The sequence below is a fragment of the Drosophila elegans genome, unplaced genomic scaffold (genome assembly GCF_018152505.1).
Source record: "Drosophila elegans isolate 14027-0461.03 unplaced genomic scaffold, ASM1815250v1 contig_208, whole genome shotgun sequence".
NCBI classification, from domain to species: domain Eukaryota; kingdom Metazoa; phylum Arthropoda; class Insecta; order Diptera; family Drosophilidae; genus Drosophila; species Drosophila elegans.
The window spans coordinates 25,469,049-25,477,837 of record NW_024545578.1 but is presented as its reverse complement, the minus strand read 5'-3'; the positions used below and the strand labels follow the sequence as shown (position 1 = coordinate 25,477,837).

General features: G+C 37.0%; 1 non-coding gene across 1 annotated transcript; it reads right to left on the bottom strand.

Annotated features, from left to right (window-relative positions):
• Positions 1-7,666: 7,666 nt before the first annotated feature.
• Positions 7,667-7,749, bottom strand: Trnal-cag. Its single transcript has one exon. It is a non-coding gene; the product is annotated as a tRNA-Leu (tRNA).
• Positions 7,750-8,789: the final 1,040 nt, after the last annotated feature.

Here is an 8,789-nt window from a genome sequence, read left to right as displayed (position 1 = left end):
ATCGATAATTAATTTTTTTTTTCTGGTTACTGGATTGGGGGAGGCTTTTTAAGAGTATCAGGAGAAAAACATCTCAGCGGTGGTGGCATCCTCATTGCAGCTGCATAATTAAGTTTTCGGCCCATTTCCGACCAACGCCAACCACTGTTTTCATTCATATATCATACAAGCATCAATGTCCGTCTCGTCTATTATCCGAGTTTCCATATTCATCTGCCGCTTGACGATTCGTGCGTCCAAAAGTCCGGTTTCCTGTCTGGTAGCTTCTGCCGGTTTTTGTCATCTGATGGATGATTTCCCGATTAAGCTCCATCAAGAACTCTAGGTGGCCAAAGGCAATGGGAATCGCAATGATATAAGCAGGGAGAACTGTTGTTGTTGACAGGCTCTGCCGCTGCCATTGATCGCTTTAGATGCAGTACAGAGCGCCCGCCCTGAAGTGCACTCGGCGTGCATTCATTAATCAATGTAAATTGTGAGCCTGGAGAAAAGTTTTCGGTTGCCATGTCGACGCAGCTACGTCTATCTCCCCATTAGGCCTCAGTTCTCCGACTGGACCACCCTTTGAGCACAGACCGCAAACTGCATCACCGAAATGGCCATTCATTTGCAATTTTAATCGAGGGGAGGACGTGGTCGCGAACGAAGGCAGGCAATATTATTTAAAAATGCAGAACTCTCTTGTTGCGGATATTGCACCTGACTGTGCACGCAGGATGTGTGCATGCTGCATGCATGTCCAGGACGTGCATCCCAAATTGGAAATCGTCTGTGTGCGGTTGAATTGCTGAAAACACATCAAACAACGGCCATCCACCAGCCACCCCAAAGCCACCACATCCACATCCACATCCGCTTGAAGTGGCTAGTCGGGGGCAGCTGACAAGGGGCTTCCAACTTCATTAGACGTTTTCCAGAACCCAGGCCTTGTCAAGGGGTCCAGGAGAGGGAGAAAGGGTGTCCGCTCCTCCGGGGAGCATATGCCCGGCATCAGGAGGAGTGCTCGTTGGCAGATCACTTGGGTGCATTCAAGGCTGAGACTCTGGCCCTGGACCAGGCCTCGGTCTGTTACACCCGCCTGTTTCGGCAATGCAAAGGGCTGCGGAGCAGGATGATGGGGTGGGCTTTATGTCCATGCACATTTGCATTTTTTATATTTACTCCATATATGCAGAAGTGGGGATGTGTGTGCAAACCGACATGCATTGCGTCTCTCTCTCGCTTCAGACGCAGCCATCTTCCTGCCTCTGTCCCGCCGAGAAAATCGATAGCAACAACATTTAAAATGCACTTTACTGTTTCCATTGTTTTTGTTTGTTTTCTCTCCTGCATCCAGCCTGCTGTAATATGTAAACCCAACTTTGAATGCATGCATGAGGGGCAGAGACGTTTATCGCCCTCCAAGCAGCACCATCGAGACACATGTTTTTGAAGTAGTCTAATTCACAAGAGCTGTTTTTCATTTTTTTTTTTTGAATCTAATAGAAATCTGAGTAAATACGGTTTTAGTTTTATTAAAATCGCACGACTATATCGAATAGCTCCGATATGAATAACCAATAAAGTTCAAGTTTAAGGGATTTGAAAGTACTTTTATACATAGTATAATGGTTTATTATTTCAGATTTATCGAACAACGATGTTATGTAGCTGCATTGGGAACGATCGAATAACTTAGCGGGAAACCATTAAAGCTTCGCTGTTGTTAAACATATAGGCATAAAAAACGTAAAATTGTTGACATAAAAAACATTTAATCACTACACCCAAAAAAAATTTTGACAATATGCCCTAATAAGGTGTCAATGTGATTTTGTTGAGTGGTAAAAAGTTCTTAATAAGATCATGAAACTGACACCTATTTCAGGGGCAAAATGAAATTTTTTAAATTATCAATGTGTATTTTTGCGTATCCATTGTCTTACACTTGGGTTCATTTTAGGGTCCATTTGACCATATTTTGTATAAAGATGGTATTGACGTGAGGAATTTCTAGGATCATTTTAGGGTCATAATAGTACATTCCTTAATAAATTGTGGTATCAATATTACCCCAAAAAAATATATTCTAACAAGAAAGGAAGCAAATTTTGGCAACTTCAGAAAATTGGAATTTAAAAAAATTTTTTTTTATATATTTGTATTGTTTTCATGGGAGCTATATGATATAGACGACTGATCTTGATGAAATTTAAACCGTAATTTTGAAATATTTAACCATTACTATATGTCGAAGAACTAAAAAAAATTTAACAGGAAAGAAAGCAAACTTCGGCAAGTCGAAGTTCATATACCCTTGCAGCTATTGCAAGAATTAAATACTTGCGTATATGTTAAAAAACATTGAAGCTATGATGATTTGCAGCTCAATTATTAGATATTTATTTTATATATATTTATTATTTCTATGTGTGCTATATGATATAGTCCTCCGATTTTGATTAAATTTAAACCGTAATTCTAAAATATTTAACCATTACTATATGTCGAAGAACTAAAAAAAAATTCAAAAACAGCAAAGTTAAACATTTTTTTATATATGTTTCCGATTGTTCCTATGGGATCTATATGCTATAGTCGACTTATATACTACCTGCAATAGAAAGTTTCATGCAGATAGCCTTAAAAGTGAGAGACTAGTTTGCGTAGAAACTGTCGGACAGACGGACATGGCTAAATCGACTCTGCTAGTGATGCTGATCAAGAATATATATACTTTATAGGGTCGGAAATGTCTCCTTCACTGCGTTGCAAACTTCTGACTGAAATTATAATACCCTCTGCAAGGGTATAAAAACAGCAAAGTTATAATTTTTTTAATTTGTTTTTCCGATTGTTCCTATGGGAGCTATATGATATAGTCGTCCGATTTTGATTAAATTTAAATTGTAATTCTGAAATATTTAACCATTCTTCATGTGGAAGAACTAAAAAAAAATTTAAGAACAGCTAAGTTATAATTGTTTTAAATTTATTTTTCCGATTGTTCCTCTGGGAGCTATATGCTATAGTCGTCGCAGTTGTTTGTAATTGCAAACTGGTTGCGTGCTTTCGTATTTTAAATTAAATTTTAATGATTTAATTATGATTTAATTATCTTCCTGAAAAAAACTTACATTTTGTTTAGCGAGAGTTGGGAAGCGTAAAATTAGGCTACACTCGCAATTGTTAAATGTCAAACTTAAACAAACGTACACATGTTTGCCTTGTCATCTTTTTATATTTCTGCCTGATTCTAAGAAATAGTTTAGACAACAAATAAAATAAAAAAAAATATAAATGACGTTCAGCGCCGTGGGATTTGAACTCACGCTTCCAGATTACTAGTTAAGCACTCGACGTCCTGGGCTATTTGGTTTAAGGCGAGCCCCGATGTCATGTTGTGAGTTTAACACTCACAGCTGGTACAAACTTCGAAAATCGAAATAACCGATTGTTGGTGCCAAAGTGACCCTGATTTCAGCCAATTGATTATATTTACACTTATACAGGATCGAGTTGATCCCAAAAATCTGAAACTAGGTGTAGTGTCGAGATGAACCACACTTATCAAATTGACACTCAGAGATTTTGTGTGTAGGAACGAGAGCAATGGGTCGTAGAATGCGATATGTTGGGGCAGACCTACGGAGAAAAGCTGCTAAAAGGAGACCAATCACAATGGCCTCAATGGTCGAAAAGAATCCTCTTAAAGGTGGACGAAAGCTATAGGACTCAGTTCAAAACGGAATCAAGTGAATTGCGACTCGGCTGACTCTGGGCGTTGGCAATTAGTTCAGCGACGCTTTCACTGTGAACCAGCCTCGTACCATTTTCATGACCAGAGGAGAAATACTCGCACAACAACATCAGACAGGCGCTCAAGTACTGATGGGTTCTTTTTACATATTCTAATATCATTTCATGCACGTAACGCAATTCACCTAGTGTTGATCTTTTCGGTGGAACGATTTGGTATCTTTTCTAAAAGAAGTCCTCCAGGTAGTACATAAGTCGGAACGAGCCGGATCGTACGACTAAAGCATATAGTTTCCATAGGAGCACACGGGAAAACAAATTATAGTTCTTTAAGAAAAAGTATGGTTAAATATTTTAGAGTTACAGTTTAAATTTCATTTAAATCGGACGACTATTTCATATAGCTCCCATGGAAAGAATCTGAATATTAAAAAAATAAATTTTAAAAATATTTAACTTCTCTATTTTGAATTTTTTTGAAACAAATTTTTAGAAACAGTAATAATTTGATAGTTTACATTTACAATTTTATTTTAATAAAATCGCTAAACGATATCATATAGCTGCCAAGGGAACCGATGAATTAGCTGAAAATTATCAATTTTTTAAACATATACGCATATAAATCGAAATTAAAGTTATTGAAGAATATTTAATATTTGCAATAGCTGCAAGGGAATATAAACTTTAGCTTGCCGAAGCTTGGATCCTTTCTTGTTAATTATACATTTGAATTAAAAAAAAGTTGATATTAGAAAAGATACGATTTTAATCATTTGTTATTTAATATTCTTATTTTTTTCAGTTCCAGTTTTCACTTCCGAAAGATGCACACGGATTCGAGTTTCCCAGACCAGCTCCATTTTTCACATTCGAATGATTTCCACGGAATCTAAGTTCCCTCTGTAAACTCTCTGTTAACTTCCGCAAAAAACGCACGGAAACTTTTCGGCAAGCATTTGGCTGACGGATTCAGAACCGCAAGAACAGAAATTAATAATTTTAAAATACTTTGCGACAACTTAAAACATTGTTAAAATCAAATCAACAATCTTTGAATTACTTCGGGCAACACAGCTGATTTCCACACAAGTTGTTCAACACTTTTGTTGGTCAGTTTCCATCACTGCCCTTAAAATAAGTAGAATTTGATATTTTTGGCTACCAATGATTTTTTGACTGATTTTTATACCCCTGCAGAGTGTATTATAATTTCAGTCAGAAGTTTGCAACGCAGTGAAGGAGACGTTTCGGACCCTATAAAGCACTATAAAGTATATATATTCTTGATCAGTATCACTAGTAGAGTCGATCTAGCCATGTCCGTCTGTCCGTCCGTCTGTCCGCCCGTCTGTCCGTCCGTTTCTATGCAAACTTGTCTCTCAGTTTTGAAGCTATCTGCATGAAACTTTCCCAAAAGTTATCTTTCTATTGCAGGTAGTATATAAGTCGGAACGAGCCGGATCGGACGACTATAGCATATAGATCCCATAGGAACAATCGGAAAAATAAATGAAAAAAATTATAACTTTGCTGTTTTTTAATTTTTTTTTTAGTTCTTCGACATTTACCAATGGTTAAATATTTCAGAATTATGGTTTAAATTTTATCAAAATCAGACGACTATATCATATAGCTCTCATAGAAAAATATATAAAATAACTATCGAATAATTAAGCTGCAAATCATCATAGCTTCCATGTTTTTAAACGTATACGCAAGTAAATCATATTTTTAATGTTTTCAAAAATGTTTAATTTATATTATTTATTTATATAATATTTATCAGAAAATCATTATTTTTAAACGCAAAAAAATATCGTTCAGATATAACGATTATTTCGTAAGTAATATTATTTTGCTAAATATGTTACTCAAAGCCTGACTGCAGCCGTTTCATCCGGAATTATGACAAGATTGAAATATGTACCTGTGAGATGAACCACGTAGCACCTATGTATGATAAAACAAGACATGTACATCGCTATAGTCGAGTTCTCCGAGTATTAGATACCCTTTACTCAGCTAACAAATTTCATTCTTAATCCCAGCGGCGAAATGTTGAATGGGGTTTTGGAGAAAATATACATTACTTTTAGAACAAAAGTTGTATTATCGATTACGCGAATTCGTTATTTCGATTCCCCTCCGTCACATTTGCGCTTCGGACTCCGCAAAATAGTAACAACTCTCGCCTTATTTTCCCGTTACTAGTAATGCTGATTGTATTGGCCCTGCATTACAAGGCGGCCATGCTTTGGCAAAGTAATCCAGCTAAGAATCCATTCTCTCCTGATTACTGGAGGTAAAATAATGCAATCGTAATCGATTTTGTAATGATAATTTTCGCCGCTGCGACAACGATGTCATATAGCTGTCTTAGGAACGATCGAATAATTTGATCTAAAAACAAGAGAGAACGCTGTAGTCGAATTCCTCAACTATAAGATACCAGATATCCAAAACAATCGGAATTTAGGTGGCGCCATTTGTCGAGCTGCATAACCAACACCGAAAGTTAAGAGCGTGCAGTATCCCCACCCCGACTAACAGTTCTACATTAGCGATTACCGGCAGATCATGATCAATAGCCCAGTCGATCTAGCCATGTCTGACTATATGGTCGTCTGTATGAACGTCGAGATAGGGGAAACTATAACAGCTAGAGATTTGGGATTTGTCATGCAGATTCAAGTATTTCATAAGCAGCGTAAATTTATTTTGAAACGGATTCACGCCCACTCTAACACCCACAAATTGCAAAATCAGACTAAGACATGCTAGACTGTGCTTATTAGGCTCTCTGTGTGTGTTTCGGCCATTACTATCGGTAGACATGGAAGACAATTTTCAAAATCGAGCTGTTATTTTAGAAGTTATTATTATTGTTTTGTTTTGTTATAATGGCGCCATCTATAACCCGATTGTTATCTGGGGAGCTTTTTTTTTGTTAGCTGACTATATTGTTTTTTTTTTACTGTTTACTGTTTTTACTGACTCCTAGGCATAATGTCCTCTCCTCAGCGCTTTTAATGCATGTGATGTTTCTTAACTATAGTTCAGCCAGACAGAAGAACAGTAAATTTGGCGGGTTATTCAGTCGTCGATAATCCAATTATGGGGTCACATTATCCATTAGCTATCAGGCCCTGTTCATCGAAAGGCAGTGCAATTGCAGCCAATTTGTTTCGCTGCAAGGCTCCAGCTACAGCGATGGGCATGACATAGGTGCTGCCGACTAACGGACAATTAATTGAATATAACATTCAATTATTTTTTGAAAAAGGATTAAAACGACAAACAAAGATCTGGTCCGGTCGAGCTAAGGGTGCGGGTCTGCTGATGGCAGTAAACCGCACTGGATAAACACCGGAGTCCATGTACTACATAGCTGAGTGCATGTACCTATGTACAGGTCCTGCATATGCTCCATGCTCCGCCGTGTCCATGACTGTACCTTCCACTCTGGTGCTGCCCTGTCCTGTACATGACGCACTTTAAGCCTACAGCCATGACCCCAACCGCTTCTAGACCGCCGCCCCAGTGGATGTTTCTGTCGCTTTCGCTCTTGCACTGCCGCTCAATGAGGGGAGGTCGCATGGAGCATTAATGAAAATTTCGTACATCGAATTCGCATCATTAAAAAACGAAGTCCCAAAATTCACATATGTGAAACTCGCGGGCATTTTTTAAGGGTTGCAAGTGGTTTGTTAAATAAAAACATTTGGAATTGCTGTATAAAAATCAATTTGGTTTGTCTGTTTTTTTTTTGCTGGAAGTAGCAACAATGCGTGTACATAAAGGGCAGCAAATAGCAGGGAGTGTGTAAAATGTGATGCATGCTATGTAAAATGTATTTTTGTTGCGTTATTTCGGGTGCAGAAGCGCCGAAAAAACAGGCAGAAAAACAGGCAGAACAAAAAATTAATGTCAGAAGTGGGATTCGAACCCACGCCTACAGAGTAGACTGCGACCTGAACGCAGCGCCTTAGACCACTCGGCCATCCTGACTCTCCCAACAGCTGTGATCCATAGCTCGATCATTTATCTTTTTGTGAGGGAATTTGTTATATTATATATGTTATGTACTTACGCTAACAGCCATGAGAGTTCTTGTTTTAGAAACCGGATATTCAGATTGTTTGAAAAATATTAAATACACGATGCAATAATATCTCAATAATATCAGTTGAAAATAGAAAGAACAATTTTGTCATATTGCAGTTAAACATGGAATGGATTCTAGTCAGAAACAATGAACAATGGACGGTAATGGAGTGCAAACAATCAGCAAATCTCTTTTCGCATTTAGTCAATAACACTGATTTACAAATTTAAATCGACAAAATCCTGCATAGATCAGACCTTGTTTTTCCGGTTCAAATGGACTCCCCTGATTCAGAAAATGGCACTCAAAATTTTTTCTAGTGCACCATTTGTTTTTAAAGTGTAAATAACGTTTTTCATCTGTATTCATGACTATTTTGAACATCGATAGCTTTCTTTACTAGAAATAGAACATTCTTCAACTTTCCCAATCTTGTAAAACGGTTCATTATGAGATGTTAAGTGACAGACAGAAAAATATAATAAAATAAATAGCATAGTAGCATAAAATAGATTCATCGGCGGATTTTTGAGGTTAATACATAGCTTGTTAAATTTCTTATTGTTCCATCTTGCAGATAAATTGATAACATTATTTGCAGTTTTTAGGCTTGTATTTTATAGGAATTCATTTATAGAGTAGAGACTTTAGTTTTATCAACTTAATCAAATTTGTCGAGCTCTAGTAAAATAAGCTATCCAAGATCAAACATTAATTAAGCATAACTGAGATAAAATAAACAAGAAAGGAAGCAGACTTTGGCAAGTTCATATACCCTTGCAAATATTGCAAAAATTGAATATTCTTGAAAACATTAAAATTGTCATTTAATTGCGTATATGTTTAAAAACTTTGAAGCTATGATGACTTGCAGCTCAATTATTCGATAGTTCCTATGTCAGCTAAATGATATCGTTTTCCGATTTTAATAAAATCAAAAGCG